This window comes from Mandrillus leucophaeus, unplaced genomic scaffold (assembly GCF_000951045.1).
Source record: "Mandrillus leucophaeus isolate KB7577 unplaced genomic scaffold, Mleu.le_1.0 Scaffold738, whole genome shotgun sequence".
NCBI classification, from domain to species: domain Eukaryota; kingdom Metazoa; phylum Chordata; class Mammalia; order Primates; family Cercopithecidae; genus Mandrillus; species Mandrillus leucophaeus.
In genome coordinates this window covers 746,563-766,271 of record NW_012108008.1, presented here as the reverse complement: position 1 = coordinate 766,271, position 19,709 = coordinate 746,563, and the positions used below count along the sequence as shown (strand labels likewise).

The 19,709-nt window shown below is 35.0% G+C and overlaps 1 protein-coding gene across 3 annotated transcripts in view; it reads left to right on the top strand.

Annotated features, from left to right (window-relative positions):
• Window positions 1–19,709, top strand: part of FILIP1 (filamin A interacting protein 1) — a 205,530-nt gene that overhangs the window by 9,293 nt on the left and 176,528 nt on the right. The window lies entirely within an intron of this gene.

Below are 19,709 nucleotides of genomic sequence, written 5' to 3'. Positions count from 1 at the left end.
TCTGATATTGAGAACAAGTTGTTGCAATCATTTTAAAGACAGTACTTTAAAAGTACTTTAAAAGATAGTACTTTAAAATGATGAGTGCCACCTCATCATTTTAAAGAAGATAGTACTGGAATGAGAAGTAACTCAGCTCAAGTTATGAAACCTTTGCAGGTAGAATTGAGTATGGAACTGTGCTTACTCAACCCTTGGTAGTGGGTACTTTCTACACCTTGCAGTGGCTATGTTCCTGTCTTAAGAGAACTGAAACTCAGGATCGTTGCCTGGCTTTACTTTTAAGATCTTGACTTAAGGATTTTTGATTACTTTCTGGGTCCATTTCTATGACTGCACCTCAGTTTTGTACTAGAGTCACATAGGTAGAAAAAGAAGTAAAGCAAGGACCAGAACTTAAATCCCCTGAGCCCCAGTCTATTACTTTTTTCTATCACACAATCATAATAAAGTAGCTAATATTTAATGAATGCTTTCTGTATGTTAGGCACTAACAGTTTCATGAGGCAGATACACATATACTATATATTTTACAGATAAGGAGGCTGAGGGAATTGTTCATCCTCCCCTCAGCCCCCAGCAAGCAGGTGGCAAGTCTGGGATGAGTCCAGGCAATTGGACTCCCCAGCCTGGGCTTGTAAGCTCTTAATCACTTTGCTATTCTGGAGCCCACTCTGAAAATATAAGGTGTTGAATGGCAGCTGCTCCCTCATATCAGCATCAGGGGTCTTGTTGCAGCTGGTTATGGTGCCCTTAGTTCCTGCTAACTGGGCTTTCTGCTTGACTAGAGATTGGGTCCTTGCCTTTTCCTCTATTTTCCCAATGAGTGGCCCAATTGGAGACAACCTATTCTTGTCAAGATTTTGTTATAATGCTCTATTTCCCCTAGTGACTTTGTTTCTTATTTCCTGTCTTTCCTTTCTCTTGGGGACCAATATAATATTTTATGCCTTACTTTTGGGCACATGAACTTTACCCCAGACATTCTGAACACAAATTCTACTGTCTTGTTTGGATCCTTGACTTTTCGCCTAGTCTTGTGAGTTTGGCTGGGTTCCCCATTTATCCTGGGATTCCTCTCTCTGGACCTCCCCCTATCTTCTCTCACAATACCAGCAACAACAGGAAAGGATTAATCACTTTGCTTTCCTATACAGCCGGTACATTGGAAACAAGTTGATCTGTCCTGTGAAACTGACAGGTCAGTGTGTTAATGTACTCTGAAGAACTTTTAAAATCTACATTTTTAGGTAGCGTGTATGGAATTAATTTTCTGATTGATTCTTTAAGTTTGAAATTCTATAGAACAGGCTCTTTCACACCTAGAGAAAAATTTATGTGTGTTGTCTGGTAAAACGAACCTTACTAAGATGAAAATCACCAATAACAAATACTGTAGCACAGGTTTTTCTAAGCAATAGAAAGCAAACAAAAAATGAAAAGATTCTTATAATTATCATATAACACATATTTACATGTAAATTCAAAAATTCAATGTGATAAATAACTTCTGTTATGACTTGGCACTATTTTTAGAATCACCTTGCACCAAACAAATACTCAATAACTGTTAAATTGAATTCATTAAATATCATGAAATTGATAAAGTAAATATTAATGACCAGTTTCCATTGATTGAACTGAGCATAATTTTTCCTTGATAAACATGGCAGTAACAATTAGTGACCATTGGTGATTATTTCTCTGCTTCTCAGTTTTCTCTAAATCTTTATGGTCATGTATTGCTTTTCTAACAATATTAATTAAAAATAAACAAATGTTTTAAATGTTCACTAGAGTATCACAGAATAACCAATTCATAACTAAGTGGGAGCTGGACTTAGTAGCTCTAATGAGCATGATGCATACATGTTTCCATTAATAGACTAGAATTCTTACTTTAAAATACAGTGGCATAGACACATAACTATTGACAAAAGTCTAATTGCAGCTACTAACCCAAAACCACAACCAGACTGTAGTTCATTAGCTGGAAACACTTCCATCCTTGGAAATCTATTTTGGAGTTAGGATTGCTCTACTCCTCTACAAGTGGTAAAGCAACAGCTGCCTTTTAATTAATGTTTCTGCTGACAGTTCCAGCTGATGAATACCATTGAATTTCCCTATTACCATCAATACTATCTACATTGTTCCAAAAGGATATATTGAGTATAATTGCTTTATTTTGCCTTATTTCACCTTATTTCTTTCTCACATCACTTCTTCCAAATTCCAGTGATGCCATTATTTACATCACCATTCACATCTTCCAGGGAATAAAGTCCCAGTGGAACACATGTGTTCCTGGTGATGTATTGTGATGGAATCTCACCAAAACGAGCACGTGAAATGCTGAGCTCAGAGAAGAGGACAAGGGGGAAAACCAGATGAAAGTGGCCTGTGGTTTCTCAGAAAGTGAAGAATTTTGTCCTTTTGAGAGAAAGATTAGGGAAAAAACAGAGCTCTTGTTTTTCTACACTGTATTAGTGAAAGATTAAAATCATCCCATTTGAACTATATCTGGGTTATATTATTTCAATTTCTCTTTCCAGACACTTTTTCATAGGAGCTGAATTTCAACAGAGCTTTCACTGTTAATTGTGTGAGAATTTAGAAGGATTTGGTCTGTGTGAAAGTACATGATTATAGAGTGAGGTCCACTCAGTCTGCTCATCTTAAACAATATGTCCTGGGACTCAATCAGGCAAGGCTCATGTTTTGTAGCTAAAAGAGGGGTTCGATTGATGCTGAACTGAGAGAACATAGGATCTAAATGGCATGCCATCAGATGGTAGAGTGGTTCAAGCTAGCAGCTAGCATCTGAAGGTCTAACATGCGGTTATGGGGTATTCTGGCAGGCGGTTAGAGGATGCCTGCATTCTGACACAGGCACGGAGTCAGTCCACATTTGGGCAAGCTTGTCAGCAGGAGCAGGAAGGAGAGCAGGGAGGTGGGAATCAGGAACAGGAAAGCTGTGGAGGAGGAGCAGTCCTAGAGACTGTGAGTGAGATGCCAACATTGTCATACAATGTCAAAACAACTAAGAGGATGCTAAATCCTAGTGCTGGGCTAGAGTTCTTTGTGTCTCTCCTGCTTCACATTTAGTAAAAATAATGTACTCATTCACCAACTATTTTTTGAAACTCATGTGTTCAGGCACTGAGCTAGGGATTGGGATACAACGGTGAATGTTATATTATCTCTGCTCTTTAACAGGAGTTACAGGCAAAACAGTGGCAATTTCAACACCAAGCGACTAGTGGGTAAATGGTTTAGTGGGACCACAGAAATGGGACCACTCACCTGGTTTGGGATGGTCAGTGATTGGTCCAGAGACAGTATAAAGTGACTCTTGCTGTGGGAAAGGGAACTGTAGAGGCCGAAAACAAGATAGGGCCTGATAAACAAGGTCTAAGGGAATGCATCAGACATGAGTGTTATTGAAAAGCTCAAACATCTGACTTGTTAAAACAAGTCTACATAGCTCTACCAATAGTGGGGAATTAGTGAGTTGCTTTCTTTCACTTACATGACAATTTTAATGTTTTAAAAAATAATGTGATGAAGAGGTCTGCTATATACATATATATTCATCATAGTTAAATCTTTAGTGGCCATAATGAGGCAACCAAAGAAGCCTCTTGCGGGCTAGAAAATTCCTGACCCTCAAACCACATTGCTGAGTATTTTTTCTAAACAGTGACTACTTGAGAGTATGTTTAAAAACAGATGATGAATGCTTCCTATAAAAGTATTTGCTTTAGGACTTTTATAAGTTTGTGCACTTTGAAAAACTACTTACATATATTCAACACTCCACTTCAAGTGCCTAACTGCTGCTGAGGCAATAAACCTAGGTCGTAGCCAGAAAATTTTTGAAGCACATGTTGGAGAATTGCCTTACCACATATTAAAATGAATTTTGAACCAGAAGCAGTGGAGGTTGAAGGGGGAGTATCGATTGAGCCCAGGAGTTCAAGTCTAGCTTGGGCAATAGAGTGCAGCTGAGTCTCTTTAAAAAAAAAAGAATTTTGAACCCATATTAATTAAAACACTTTGCAGGTGGTATCAGAATCAGTTCACATCAGATGAGGAGATCAAGGGAAAATAGTAGAAGGTTCAGGAAAGTATATACCTATAAAATTGGTGTACATTTTTAATACTATAAAAATGTAGTATTATAAAAAAGAGATTTCAAATCTATACTGAAAATATGAATTATTCCATCAACAGGGTTGAAATAACTGGAAAAATATGAAATTAAATTCCTGTTACAACTTAACTAAAATATGCACTAGATGGACCAGAAATTTAAGTCTAAAAAAATGAAGGTGAAATACTAACAAAAAAACCTAAAAACATATATAGGTGGGGAAGGCTTTCCTAAGTAAGACAAAAAGTCAGTAAAACATAAGACTAAAACATTTGATTCCATAAAAACTGAATGAAAACTTTTACACTGAAAAAAAAACCCCTTATAACCATCATGAGCAAAGTTAAAATTCAAACAACAATTTGTGACCAAAATAATCAGGAACAAATGTCCTTAATATAAGACTTTTGTTTTGTTTTGTTTTTGAGATACAGTTTTACTCTGTGGCCCAGGCTGAAGTGTAGTGGTACGATCTTGGCTCACTGCAACCTCTGCCTCCTGGGTTCAAGCAATTCTCATGCCTCAGCCTCCTGAGTAGCTGGGATTATAGGCGCATGCCACCACGCCAGGCTAATTTTTGTATTATTAGTAGAGATTGGGTTTCACCATGTTGACTTGGCTGGTCTTGAACTCCTGACCCCAGGTGATCCACGGGCCTTGGCCTCCCAAAGTGCTGGGATTACAGGCCTGAGCCACCACTCCAGGCCAAGACTCTTTTAAATGAAAATAGAAAAAGAGACACAATAGAAAAATTGACAAATGACATAAATAATTTGGAATAAATATGTGAAAAACTACTTCATCTTACTTATAATCACTTATAATTAAAAATTAAATTAAAAGAAGATGTATTATTTCAACCAATACATTGACAAAGACAAAAAAATTCAATACCCAGTATGATAAGGGTATGAGGAAATTGACACTCTATGTTGCTGGTGGGAAAACCAACTGCAAAAGTTTCCAGAAAAGCAACAATATGTGGCAAAAATCCTTATAATCAGAAGAAAAATATGAATATTTCCATTTTGAGAAATAAAAAAATCTAAACACATGCAGTGCTTTTGAGAGTACATTGTTTGTTCTTCCTCCTATTGTTCTCAAATCTATTGACTTGTAAAAATTTGGCAGACCTAGAGACTCTTACATGAAAAAAACAGCCAATATACTTCTTTCTCAGTTGCTTGATAGGATTTCCTAGGAGGGACCTTGTTAGAATAGGATTGTTAAAACAAGGCTGCATAGTCCTTAAGTGTCAAGTACATCTTGATAGCAACTTGTTTCCTTACTTTTGTATTATTAAAACAAACTGATAGCCAAAATTGACACATTTATGACTAGATCATGAGGGTGAGGGACCAAGGAGCAGGTGGAAGAAATGGCTAATTGCACCAAACAACTCTTTGCCATGGATCATTACCTAGAATAAAATTACTCAGGCTCATTAAACTGTTTTGGGCATGAAATACTCTGAAAAAAAAATTGATTTACCATAGTATTTGTAGATACTGGTAGATGCTAAAAGATAATTGACTCTAACCTCTTTTTAGGAAAGATGATGAAGTTGAGACCTAGAAAGTTTAACTTTCTCAAGGTCATACAGCTTATTAATTCAGATGTATGAATTCATAGACAAGTCACAATGCTGTGGCACATATCTTCCTAGAATCCAGAACACCACCTGTCTTACATTATTTCCCAAGATACCTGTTGTATAAGAGCTGTTACAACTGTTGTATGATTTCTCTGTATCCTCATGCCTCTAGCACCACCAGATGTTGGGCTTTTCGGCAGCTCACTACCCATCAATCCTGCCTGTTACTCCAGGGTATGGAGAGAGGCTGGTGCTAACCTAAGCTCCAGTTATAGAGTGGTGTCTGGGGTGAATGTGTCCTATGTGGTGTCCATTGAAGGTGGTAAATGATTCTCAGCTGCTTCTCACTGCACTGACAGCAGGGTCATTTTGTGAATGGGTAGGGAGCAGCAATTTGAGTGAAATCTCACTCAAGATCTTGTGTGCTAACATTTTTCTTCTTTCTCCTGGGGAAGCACTTTTTTGGAATAAGCCACTCCTGAAACATTACCCCGAGTAAAGCTAAGCATGAAGCATTTTAAGCCAAGCTGATCACCTAGATTATCTTTTGCTGTTTGATCCTGCAAAGAATGTGCTGAGATGAGTAGTAGTGCTGTATCACATAAGTTGTCCTTTCGTTTTCATACATTGGGCTCAAGCGAATGAAATCTCTTTACTTCTCTCATACCCACAGGTAAAGAGGAGTGAGTCCAAGCATCATATTTAATTCTGTTAATTACAATGTAAGTGTAAATAATACCAACAACGGCGCTCTAGTTTCAACTTCTGTTTGATGATTGTCAGACCCAGAAATCTAACAAACAGTACATTATTCAACGGATTTTTCACATTGTCCATTTGTAGACCTCTTTTCTTTAAACAGTCTAGCCAATTATATTCTCATATCCTTGTTTCCTATTATCTTTTGTAGCCTCCTTGACATAATCATACTGTGACTTATGGGAATTGTTTCCCCCTCTTCCCTTTTCCTCTGGGTTCAGGCTTGGATATGTACAAATTTTGTCCCTCTGCATCACACGAGGACCCTTTCCATTAGGCCTTGCATTCAACTTCCTATGCTTTCCTGAGCTTATTCTTTATTATCTCTTATTTACCTTTTATTCAGAATTTTTTTCTTTCTCATTTTTTTAGATATTAAAACATTTTTAAATTATTAATATAATTTTTGGTGGACAAATTATAATTACATACATTTTTGGAGTATAATGTGATGTTTTGATATATGTATACATTGTGGCATGATTAAATCAGGCTAATTAATATTTATCACCTGTCATTTTGTATAGTGAGACATTTGAAATTTACTCTCTTATTTTGAACTATGTAATGCCTTATTATTGATTGTAGTCATTCTGCTGTGACATACATCTCAAAACTTACTCTTCTTGTCTACCTGAACTTTTGTACCCTTTAATCAACAACTCCCCATTCCTTTCCTCTCCCCCACTCCAAGTCTCTGGTAACCATCATTTTACTCTCTATTTCCATGATTTAACTTTATTAGATTCCACATATAAATGAGATCATGCAAGAACCCTTTTTCTGTTATTTCTTCTGCTTCAGCCAGTCTTAGAGCGTCTTTCAACGTTAATATACATGAAAGCTACACAAAATCAAGGCACTTTTATTAATGTTGTAGAAAAAGGTATATTCACAGGGATAATTTTTTAACCAATAATTAACCTTCAAACTCAAGATGTATTATCAATTTCCAATTAAAACTGGTAACTCCAATCATTCTCCAGGAAATATCCACCTTGGAGGAAGGACCCAACATTTCTTCCATATTGTTGTATAACAGAGCAGAGTTCCAAGAACAAATTGATATTCAATGAGGAGATCAAACCAAACACTAGGGAGCAGGAAGATTGTCTGTCATGACTCTTCCTAGGTTTTAACATTTGTTTTTCTATTTTGGAATTTGGTGCTGTAAGGAGGAATAGTGTCTACTATGCTCAGAAACAGGGAGAACATGGTGTGAGTACAAGGGTTGTAAAGGGTGCTCAATATACTAAGAAAAGGCCAGAATCTTCATTATATAAAGTCCTTAGCTAAATTCCAGATATTTTTCATAAGTGCATTGGAGCAATAGCTTAACTTTAAAAGGAGAGTTATAAATAGGTATGTAAAATATGCATGTAGAATAATTGAGCACCATTTTACGAAATATTCCCGAAAAGATTCTGCATAATGTTGATGTTTAATTACTTTCTTTAACTCAACTTAAGTTCTTTATTAATAGTGGTTGACTTATTTGTTCAGTTTTGTTCAGACCAACTGAAGTTTACAACTGATTAAACTGAGGGTATAATCTCTTATGTTTTGTGTGATCTGGACCTGACTACAGAAGCAATTTCCCAGGTCACCTAAATCCCAGTTAAACTGAATGACAAATTAAGAATCATGATACCGATAAGACCCAATCTCTAAGCTGTCACCTGAATATGATGATCATCAATGTCACTTTTTTTTCTTTTTTCTTTTCTTTCTTTCTTTTTTTTTTTTTTTTGAGATGGGGTCTCACTCTATCACCCAGGCTGCAGTGGCGTGATCATGGCTCACTGCAACCTCCACCTCCCAGGTTCAAGTCATTCCCCTGCCTCCACCTCCCAAGTAGCTGGGATTATAGGTATCTGCCACCACACCCGACTAATTTTTGTATTTTTAGTAGAGATGGGATTTTGCCATGTTGGCCACACTGGTCTTGAACTCCTATCCTCAAGTGAACCGCCTGCCTCAGCCTTCCAAAGTGCTGGGATTATAGGTGTGAGCTACAGCACCTGGCCAATGTTACTTTTAATATAACTATTAAAGCTATTGGCTCTAGAAAGAAAGTAAATGACAGATAATAATAGTTACTTTTATTGAGTGCCTCCTACCATATCAGGAACTGTGCTAAATGCTTTATGTCCATGAGATAACTATTATCATTTTCGTTTTATGGATATAATCATACTGTTTTTTGAATTCTTCTCTAAGACATGATCTAAACTCTTGTCAACTAAAATTTGGGCTTATCTAAAACCTCAGATATGTAGATTTTTACAGAATGAGGCGAGGCTCATAAAATAATTTTTTTCCTAATAGATTTTCTAATACTTGATAGTTTTGATTTGTATACAAAATTCACTATGAAATGTAAAAATCTACCCACAAAGATATTATCAAAGTAAAAAAAGTGAGCCATATTTAGTCTTTTTAATTTTCTAAACCTCAGAAAGATTTTTTATTGTTTTAATAACAGCATCATCATAATATATTAAGATGCTGTGCTGTCCTTTGTAGGGAATGGTGGAACAAGGGATGATGATTAGCCATCATAAGTTCAACCAGTACTGTGAGCTGATTTCAGGAGAGGAATTGAGCATCCATTATTTCCTGCCAGATTGCTCTCAGGATTATTGGGAAATAAATATTTCCTTGTGGAAGGCTAACTGCTCTTAGAGCAAATCTTTAATCTTCACCTGTGTCTCTGGAACTACTTCACTGACCAGCCCAGACTATGTGTGATTTATAATTCAAATAAACATTGATTTATATTTAAGACATACTTTATTGAAAAGTTTTAATTATACTCACTTTAAGTTAGAGATCAGTTAAACCTGTATTAGTCCATTCTTGCATTGCTATAAAGACATATCTACAACTGAGTAATTTAAAAAGAAAAGAGATTTAATTGGCTCATTTTCTGCAGGCTGTGCAAGAAGCATGATGCTGGCATATGCTTGGCTCTTGAGGAGGCCTCAGGAAATTTACAATCATGGCGGAAGGTGAAGTGGAGAGTAGGCATGTCACATGGCCAGAGCAGGAGCAGGAGAGAAGGGGGGCGGGTGCTACACACTTTTAAATGACTAGATCTCATGAGAATTCCATCACTATTGCAAGGACAGTACCAAGGTGATGGTACTAAACCATGAATGAGAAACCACCCCCGTGATCCAATCACCTCCCACCAGGTTCCACCTCCAACACTGGGGATTACAATTTAATACAAGATTCGAGTGGGGACACAGATCCAGACCATATCAAAACTTTTGTCTGATATCTTCTTTAAATACCTAATGAGTATAATTGTCTCATGGAAAAAGGAAGCTCTGGGGAACCTAATGTACAGCTCACTCACTGCTGTCATGTCAATTGCAGACCTCTCAGGCAAGCACTGCTGGAAGAAAGAAGAACTAGCATCTCAGTTCTTTCGGTCCCTCTGTTTGCATACACTGATTGTTCTTCAAGAGAAGAAGCAAGACCCATTTTTGGGTCTGACATATGGCTACTTACTAGTTACTTCCTCCTTCACTTCCAGTCCTTCAGTAATAGGAGGTGGTAATACAGAGAGCATGGATGTTTAACTGCATCATGGGTATATGATGGTAGCATTATTGTTATAGTGAAAAGTTAGAAACAAATACATGTTTAATAATAGGGTGCTATTAACCAAGAAAAGGTGAGATTTGAATAGCTCTTAATACATCCACTTAATGACAATCTGCAGACATAAAATGTGAGAGTAAATGATATTAATAAAATAATATATTGAGTAAAAATAAATGCATTACAGAAAGTATCTTTAAGATTCTATTGCAAAAACAAGAAGATTATATTTCTAACATTAACAGTAACCATTTCCATTTGGAGATATAAATGTGTGATTTTAAATTTCTACATTAAGCATGAATTACATTTAATAAGGAAAAGAGTTGAAGCTATTTCAAAATAATTTAATGGATCAGTTCACATGGCCAAATAGATAAGAAATACTCCTTTTAAACTCAAAATTTAATAAGATATTCTCTAGAGGTCATAGTGCCAAAATTGTATGTGTGTATGTTTATACCCTTACCTTCTTCCATAAAAAGTATTAAAACCATGATCAGGAAGGTGGTTTTCCCAGGGCGAGGCTCATCCATTGCACACCGGATGTGCTGACCCCTGTGATTTCCCCAAATGTGGGAAACTTAACTGCATAATTTGTGATAGTGGGGGACTGTGTTCATGCTTTCCCCTTAAAAAAAAGTTTTCATGTGGATTTGGTAGAGATTGTTATCCATTGTCCCAAATAAAACTATGTCTTTATGTTTTTAAATAAAACATTTCTTAGTTAGCATATGCATGGACATTTTGCTTTCCCATGAGTGAATTTGTTTCATTTTGTTTTTTAAAGATCGAACAGTCACATATTTACAGAAAAGCTGGAAGCACAGACAAAGACTTTTTTTTTTTCTTGAAACACTGGAGAGTAATTTCTGATCTGATGTCTCACATTTCTTTCGTTGGATCACCTACAAACAAGGATATTCATCCGTATAACTACAACACTAGCATCAAGGTTAGGAAATTAACATTGATACATCACTATCATCTAATACTCAGAACCCATTTAAGTTTCTCAGTTGTCCCAGAAATGTCTTATATAGTGAGATAATTTATTTCAGAATCACACATGGCACTCAGTTGTGTCTCCTTAGTTTATTTCACTCTGTAACATTTCCTTAGCCCTTCTTCTCTGGCCCTTTAAAGTCCTATAATATTGTATCATAAATAAGCACTTTGAGGAATCAAAGTAAATGATCCTTCCTCAAGATTGTCCATAAAGTTAAAAAGCAACATACGATCTTCTCAACTTTAGTCGGTTTGAAAGTAGTCAGACCTGGTTTCATATCCACACTCTGCAACTGAGAAAGCCTTTGCTCTACCATACCCACAGTCTTCCCTCTAGAGTATAGACCTTAATTAGAAAGGTAGAAAAATATTGAAATAGGTGATGAGAAGAGAAGAGTAAAAATATGGCAAAGAGAATTTGAGATTTGGAAATGTGCTGTTTCTTTCAGTCTTTATGAGGCTTAAGATGGGTTTTTGGAAGACGTAATATTTAGGACATACTTTATATGATGTCTCTGTGACCAATATATGTGTTGTGAAGATAATTTGATGCTTTTAGTTCTTTAAATATTTCTTCTTAAATAAACCCATTCAGTCCATTAACCATAGTTAATGTTTTCCCACTGGTTTGTACATGTCATAGTTAAAGACCAGTGTAGACTAGCAGGGAAGTAGAAAAAGAAAAATTAGTACATTCGTGAATTATTCTCTGTTCTACTTTAGACAAGTTGATTTTCCTTAAATTATCAGGTTCCGTCTTAATCATAGGCCATTTGTGGTTATCAAGAAATAAATATTTGTATGTTTGGCCTTCACAGTCTTACATTTCCCACTAAAAGCCAATTCAATTAGTCCTTTAACATCTTATCACAAAACATTCAATGTGGGAATCAAAATTTTTAAAAAATGGATAATTCTTAGATGTGTAAAATTGTTCTCCCAATGAATATTAACTAAGACTTGAGAAAAACTATTCTATTAAATTAACATTCAAATGTTCTAATTATATTAAGAGGGTAACTCTTGTTCCCAGAATAATCATTTTAGAAATTAAAGAGCACTTATATCATAGCACCCTGGGTGGGTAAATGAAACTTCATCCAAAACATGGCCCCCAAAAATAAAGTCCCACCCAAGATTACCTTTCATTTTTTAAGACCAGAGAGTAAAGGATTATACTCCTGTGGTATGACATGCAACATCTCTGGATTTTCCAGTAATATGAATGAAAAGAAGAAATAGCTTAGATTTTATAAAGACTGTTGTTTCACTGATTTCACCAGTTTAAAGCAACTTGCTTGCAGTACTTTACAATTATAATTTGTACGTTAAAAAATTTAAATTACCTTAGTAATAGATTCTCCTTATAAAAAATTATAACTTTACAGATCAAGTTGACATACCCTTTGATTATTCCCCTCTGTAATGCCCCCATCTTAGTCTCTCTAGAAATAGTCACTGTTAACAATATAATGTATATGCTTCCAGAATTCTCCATAGCATTGCTCATAGAAGATATATCTATGTTTGTATTTTAGCATAAATGATATGTACATTAATTCACCTGATAACATGACTTAGACATTTTTTCAGTTCAAATAGGTTCACTTCATTTTAGAAAATTGCAGCGTGTTCTTCCATAGAAAGGATGCACAATTATTTCTTTAGTCATTCTTGATTTTGTGAGTATTTAAATTGTTCTGAATTTTTCACTGTTACAAATAATATTATGATGAAGATTCTTGTACTTGCTTCCTCAATACCTACTCCAAAGTTAGTTGACTCTGAGGTAGATACTAACAGTAGAATTTTGAGGTGACAGGATATGTAAAGTGATCCATGAATGCACAGTACTTACATTTAAATTCCCTTCAGCAGTGTATAAATATACTTATTGAATTTAAATTTGAATTTCCTCCATCAAAGTGAGGTTGAATGCCAGTTTATATAAATCTTGATTATTTTTATTAGTTCTTCTGTGAGTTACCAGTTTATATTATTGGTCTATTTTTCAAATAGATGATTCTTTTCTTTCTTTAAATGATTTGTTGATTCTAATCCTTTATTATTATTTAGGTTGAAATACCTTCTCCTAGTACTTGTCTTTTCACTTTTATACTGCTGTGGTTGATGTAGTTAAACTCATTATATTTTCTTTTCTTTTTTTTTTTTTTTTTTTGAGACAAGGTCTTGCTCTGTCACCCAGGCTGGAGTGCAGTGGTGTGATCTCCATTCACTGCAACCTCCACCTCTCGGGTTCAAGCAATCCTTCCACCTTAGCCTCCCGAGTAGCTGGGACTACAGGCACTTACCACTATGCCCGACTAATTTTTTATTTTTAGCAGAGATGGGTTTTGCCATGTGGCCTAGGCTGGTCTTGAACTCCTGGGCTCAAGCAATCTGCCTGCCTCTGCCTTCCAAAGTGCTGAGATTACAGACGTGAGCCACCTCGCCTGGACTCATATTTTCTTTTATGGCTTTTGCTTTTTGTGTTTTATTTCAGAAGGTCTTCCTAACTCTAAGGCACCATATATTTGCCTACATTTTCTTCTAATAATTTCTTATCATTAAAAGATTTTAAGTCTTAATTACAATTTTTTGAACAGTGTAAGATGAAATCAAACTTTTACTTTTTATAAAAGGATAGCTAGTAAGTCTCATTGATTTGAAATGGCATACCATTATTTTCCCATTGATTTGAAGTTCCACTTTTATCATATTTCATAAACATATGTGTTCTATAGATAGATGCATACATATATATGTACATATTTATCATTTAAATACACATATTGGTTGGTTCTATGATTATTCCTCATTTTACAGACAAGGAAACTGAGGTACAGAAATATCAAATAACTTGCACAGCAACACATAGTCAAGAAATAGTGGAGCAAAAAATAAAACATATGGATCTAGATTTAGTCTGTGGCCTTAATGACTATACTTTCTATAAATTTTCTGTTTGTTTGTGAGTCTATTTTTTGAACTCTATTCTGTTTCTTCAAACTACTTGTGTATTGTTGCATTAATTCATTAATTTCCTTCCCAATTGCATTTTAAAAACAATCAATGGCAATATATAGAAAAGTCATTGTTTTTTATGTTGTTTTTGTTTCTTGCTATCTTGCTGAACTCTCTTCTTAGCTATAAAAGTTTTTCCTTTGATTATCTTGAAATTTCTATCATTTTCTCTGTAAATGATAACAGTTTACCCCTTATTTTTCAACATTTATACAACTTACTATGGTTTCACTTATTTAATTCCATTGGCTAGGATGTTCAGTCTAATGTTGAACAGTAACAGTAGCAATGGGCATTCTTGTTTTGTTCTTGACCTTACAATATTTTTAATAAATGTCACATTTGCTGTATTTTGGGGTAGATACTCTTTATTAGATTAAGGAAATTTCTTTTTGTTCTTACTTTTTACGCAAACAGACGCACACACAAGTATATTACATATACACACATAATCACAATTGTCTTTGGGCATCTATTGAAACTGTTTCTCTCCTAAATCATATGATTAAGTTAGCCAATTATATTGGATTATATTGGTTGTTCATTATTAAAAAGCTATATTTTGTATTCCTGGGATAAACCTTACTTGATGATAGTGCATTATTCTTTTAATTGATTGCTGAATTTAAATTTCTAGTATTTTATTTAGCAATTTGCATCTATGTGAGATTTGCTATGGTTTTCTTTCCTTATGCAGTCCTGTTCGAAATTTTTAAAAAGCTAATGCATATTCTTAAAAGACTTTTTTTATTTTTTAAAGAGTTGGTCAGAGTTGCCTATGAAATTTTGTGGACCTGATTAAATTAGGGGAGAGGGGAGTATATTTGAATACCATTTCAAGTTTTTTCTGCCTTTGTTGGATTGATTTTATTTTCTTCCACTTTTTTGTGATAGTGTAAAAATTATAAATTGTATTTGTGTTTTTCTACTAAATGCTATTCAGTTAGCACTTGAATGAAATATATTTTCTATTAATATTCAGAGTTGGTCTGTGTTTCTCTACAGTTATTAAACAAAACCAAAATTTTTGTATGCTTTAGTTTTACTCAAGTATTTCTTCCCATTTCAATTCTCTTCCATATTGACCTAATTTGAAAGTTTATTCTACATTGTTACTTTAAAAATTCCTATCATTGTTGTTTTAAAAAATCAACAGTTATCTAGAATAAATAATATAATTTAATTGATTTTTTTGTTCACCATTATTTTTCAGAGCTTCCTTATTATTATATTCATTTTTACTTTGGTTGGCAAAATTATATCAAGGAATTATTGTGAGTGGTAAAGTTTCTTGTTCCTTCATGTTTCATTTTCATTCTTGAATGATAGTTTGGTTGGATATAAAATTGCAGGTTTAACTTTTTTTCTTGCTCCTTTGATTTTATTCATTCGTTAATAAGAAAATTGTATAGGAGATTTTGTTTTTTATTTCCCAAAGATTTTAGTATTTGTTTCCTTTATTCTTGGTTTGGGAAATGTTAATATAATATCTAGGTATGGTTTATTATTTAAATTTATCTTACTCAGAACTTGGTTGGACCTTAAATTGCAACTAAACTAATGTATATGTTACCTTCCTTCCATTCCTGCTAATACTACTCCAATTGGGTGGATGATGGAGCATTTGAGTCTATTTTACATAATTCCTAACTTTTATTTTATTCTTTTTATATATTCATCACTTTTTATTGCATTCTGGAAGAAATTTTTGGATTAATATTACAGTTTAGCAATTTGTTCTTTGTGTCCATTCTCTTATTTGACCTACTTGTCGAGTATTCTATTTAAAAGATCAATATTTTAATAGGTGTGCTTTCCAATTGATTATTTTCTGTGGATTTAATATTCTCTCACATATCTCTGTGGATATGACTTGTAAATATTCTGAAGTCCTTTTCTGACATTATTAATTCTGGGCTGTAAATTCTTCATGTTTTAAAAACAAAGAACTCTATTGTATCTCTTTTTAATGGTATTGGCCTTCCTCCAACACTTAGTGACTCCTGCGTGTTCATCTGTTAGCTGAGACTCCTTATTAGGCTCTTTGTTCTATGTGATCCTGCAGGCTGCTTAGAGAGAAGGACCAGATTTGCTGCAGGAACTTGTATTTCAGTCTGTTTTCAAAAGTGTATGGGAGGGGATGAGGATACCGCTGGCAGGGTGCCTCATAGATTAGCTCCTGGTAGGGGAGAGGCTGTCTCATTCCATTGGTAGCTCCAGCTATTCAGGGTGTCCAGGATGCTGCTTTGTTTCTCTGATTCAAGCTTCCATACCTTTGACTCCCAGCTGGAAGCAGTAACTCCTGTTGCTACTCTTTGACTCCAAATGTGGCCTAAGTTGGTAGAGGGAAGGTGCACAGTTCAACCTTGCTCTTCCTACTGCTCTCCTGTAGCAAACACTGTTGTCTTTTGTATCCGTTCCCAACATTTATTGGCAGCACTCTCCTATTCTTGTTTTGAGCTGGTTTTAAATCCTCCTTCTAATAACACCTGCTTTCTGTCTTCCAAATGTCCTCTCAAAGTTTATATGGTCCTCCAAAGCTTGATACTGTTTCCCAGCTATATGCATTAAAAAATCCTTTCTAAAATTTTGAGATTTCCAGTGGGAAAAGGAGACTACAATCTATTTCCATTCTACCACCTTGAAATGGAAACCAGCGTGTAATCTTCAAAACCTTGGGAGGATGTTTTGAAAAAAATGAGTTTAGCAGACCAGTTTGCAGGACTACCATTTATGGTTGTGTATGCTGCTCACAGTGTGAAGGCATCCAGCTGAGGAGGTAGCCAAGAGCTGAGAGCAAGGACATTGTTTCTTCCCATCTGTCAGAAAGCAACTGACAGGCAGGAGGCACCCTTTCTTTCTAATTGACACAAGGATGTCCTGTGGGTCAGCAGTCGCCCTAGTCATTTGAGCTTTAAATTACATTATGTATGATGATGATTCTGCAGGTGTATACGTAGGTCAAAATGCATCAAATTATTCATTTGAAATATGCATAGTTCCTTGTGCATCAATTATACTTCAATAAAGCTGAAAAATAAAGTAAAAAAAGTTAAAGACATTTTATTATGCAAGTAGTAAAGTGTGTAAAATGTTCTGTTGGATTTAGAGGATAAATGTTTAAGATTTCACATTTTACAAATTGGACAAGATATAAAAGCTTTACCTTAGTTGACAAATAACAATAATTCTAAAAGAAGATGCATTCATGAACAGGATAGTTAGAGGAGAAAAGAGAGTTAAAAGGAGACAGTAACTAGCTGTTAATCATCTTTTCTGATAAACAAAGTGGTATAGTTAACACTCTGCCTTGGATATCTTGGGGAAAGCCCTAGGTAGAGAGGCAGAGGGATGAACTAAAGCTGTGCTGTCCAATACAGTAACCACATGTGGCTATTCAAATTTAGATTAATTAACATAAAACAAAATAGAAAATAGAAATTAGGTTCTTCAATCATATTGCTGTATTTCAAGTGCTCCCTAGTTCCATGTGACTATAGTACTAGACAGCACAGATACAGACTAGTTCCGTCATCACAGAAAACTCTATTGGACAGCACCGACCTAGTTGATCTCTTAATTTAGGTCCTCTACATACCAATAGTTTTACCTCTGTAGATTACTACATTAAATGTAATCCCAGATCTTAATTGCCAGAGAGTCTAACAGAAGATAGAATATGGGTCCATACTGGTTGCAGAATAGGCATTCAGGAATCAATAACGTTGATTGGTGATCAATAACATTGATTGGAATCAATAATGTTGTTGATGAATGGATACATGAAGGAAGCTAGCAGTGAATTCCCACTATTTGATAAAATACTGCATTCATTTATCCATTCATTAACTCAAGAAATATTTATCAAATACCTACCACTTGCCAGGTACTGGTTCAGGCACTTGATTAGGAAAGTAAACAGACCAAGATTACTTCCCTTCTGGAGTTTACGTACTGGAGGATGGGGTAAATATTGTAAATAATAGGCATAATAAATAAGTAAATCATATCACAATTTGATTTGCTCCTTGACTTAAGGAGCAAAGGAGCTGTTGCTCCTTGACTTAAGTTTTGAAAGGTGAAGTCTAGCTCCTGTGTTAAGAAGACATTGTAGTAAACCAAGGACAGAAGCAAGAAGGCTGGCTGGAGGCTGTTGCATTATCTAGGTTGAAAATGATGGTGGTTAGGTCCAGGGTGGTAGCAATAGTAATAGTGAAAAGTGGTCAGATTCTGGATATATTTTCTGGGTTGAACTATAAAATTTCTGACTGGGTTGGATGTGGATGTGAGAGAAAGGGAGAAGTCAGAGTTTCAGCCTAGCAACTAAAAGGATGCAGTCAGCATTAATGGGGATGGGGAAGGCTACAGGAGGAGCAGATAGAGGATAAGACCAGAAGTTGAGTTTTGAGCATGTTAAGTTTGAGATGTTTATTAAACATAGAAGTAGAAGAGTTGAATGAGTTGCTGGATATACAGGTGCAGATTTGGGAGAATAATATGGAGTTGAAATAGGTTACTAACAGGTAAGCAAATATATTCTCTGTTAATGAACCAAAGTCTTTGTATATCAGAAGGTAGAATTGGCTGGCTGTGAGTTTGGGTAAAAATATCATCATTTTGTTCTTAGCATGAGCTGAGAGACCTGCTAACAAATTTTGCTCTGCAAACGTTTACAAAATGTTCAGGCATTACACTCAGTTTTAAAAAGGAAATATTTCCTGCAAACATTGATATTTAGTGTGCAGAGTTTTCCTGTGATTTTCACAGAAAGCACTTGAGCATTTTTGTTAATATCAATGCTATGTTAGAACAAATGCTGGTATTATTTTCTCCCAGGCCCATAATATTTTTAACAGTTAAACCCAAATCACTGTACTTTAAATAGACTTCATTTACCACTGCAGCATAAATAATCTATTTTTAGTCATTGGAAAGAAAATCTTGATGTTAATTTAAAAGAAGGAAATAGTAAAAGATACGTACTTGAGTATTAGGCCTGAGTCTCATAAAAACAAGTTAATCAAAATTGGGGAGCATTATAATCTTAAAAGAATGACGTCAAGGGTCTGATGTCTTGGATTCTTAAGGGCAGACATGGAACAGTCCAACATCTGTGCCAGAATGACCTCTGTGAAGCATAATATTTCCTTTTAAATGTTTAGGCATCATGATAGTTTTCCATGGTTTTAATTCATAAAATATGGATTTTTTAAAAGCCACAGAAGCATAGCAATTTTTTTCAGCTGTCCCCTTACCATCTGTACCATGCTTTTAACCCCTATTAACTCCTAATGTGAACAATTCAACTAGAGCCTTCTTTCAGAAATATGACCATCTACAAACATCTCTGGATAAGGAAATAAAATGACAAGGAAAAAGTTCACTGACTCTGAGCTAGGGTCATGAAATCTAAAGGTATTAATAGGAATAAACTAAGATAAGAAACATCAGATAGTTTGTTGTGGTTTAACTTCATTGCTTTCATAATGCGTTTACTATATTTTTCTCTAGTTAAGACTCTGGCTCTTTTCTAGGTCAAATATATTCTATGTGATA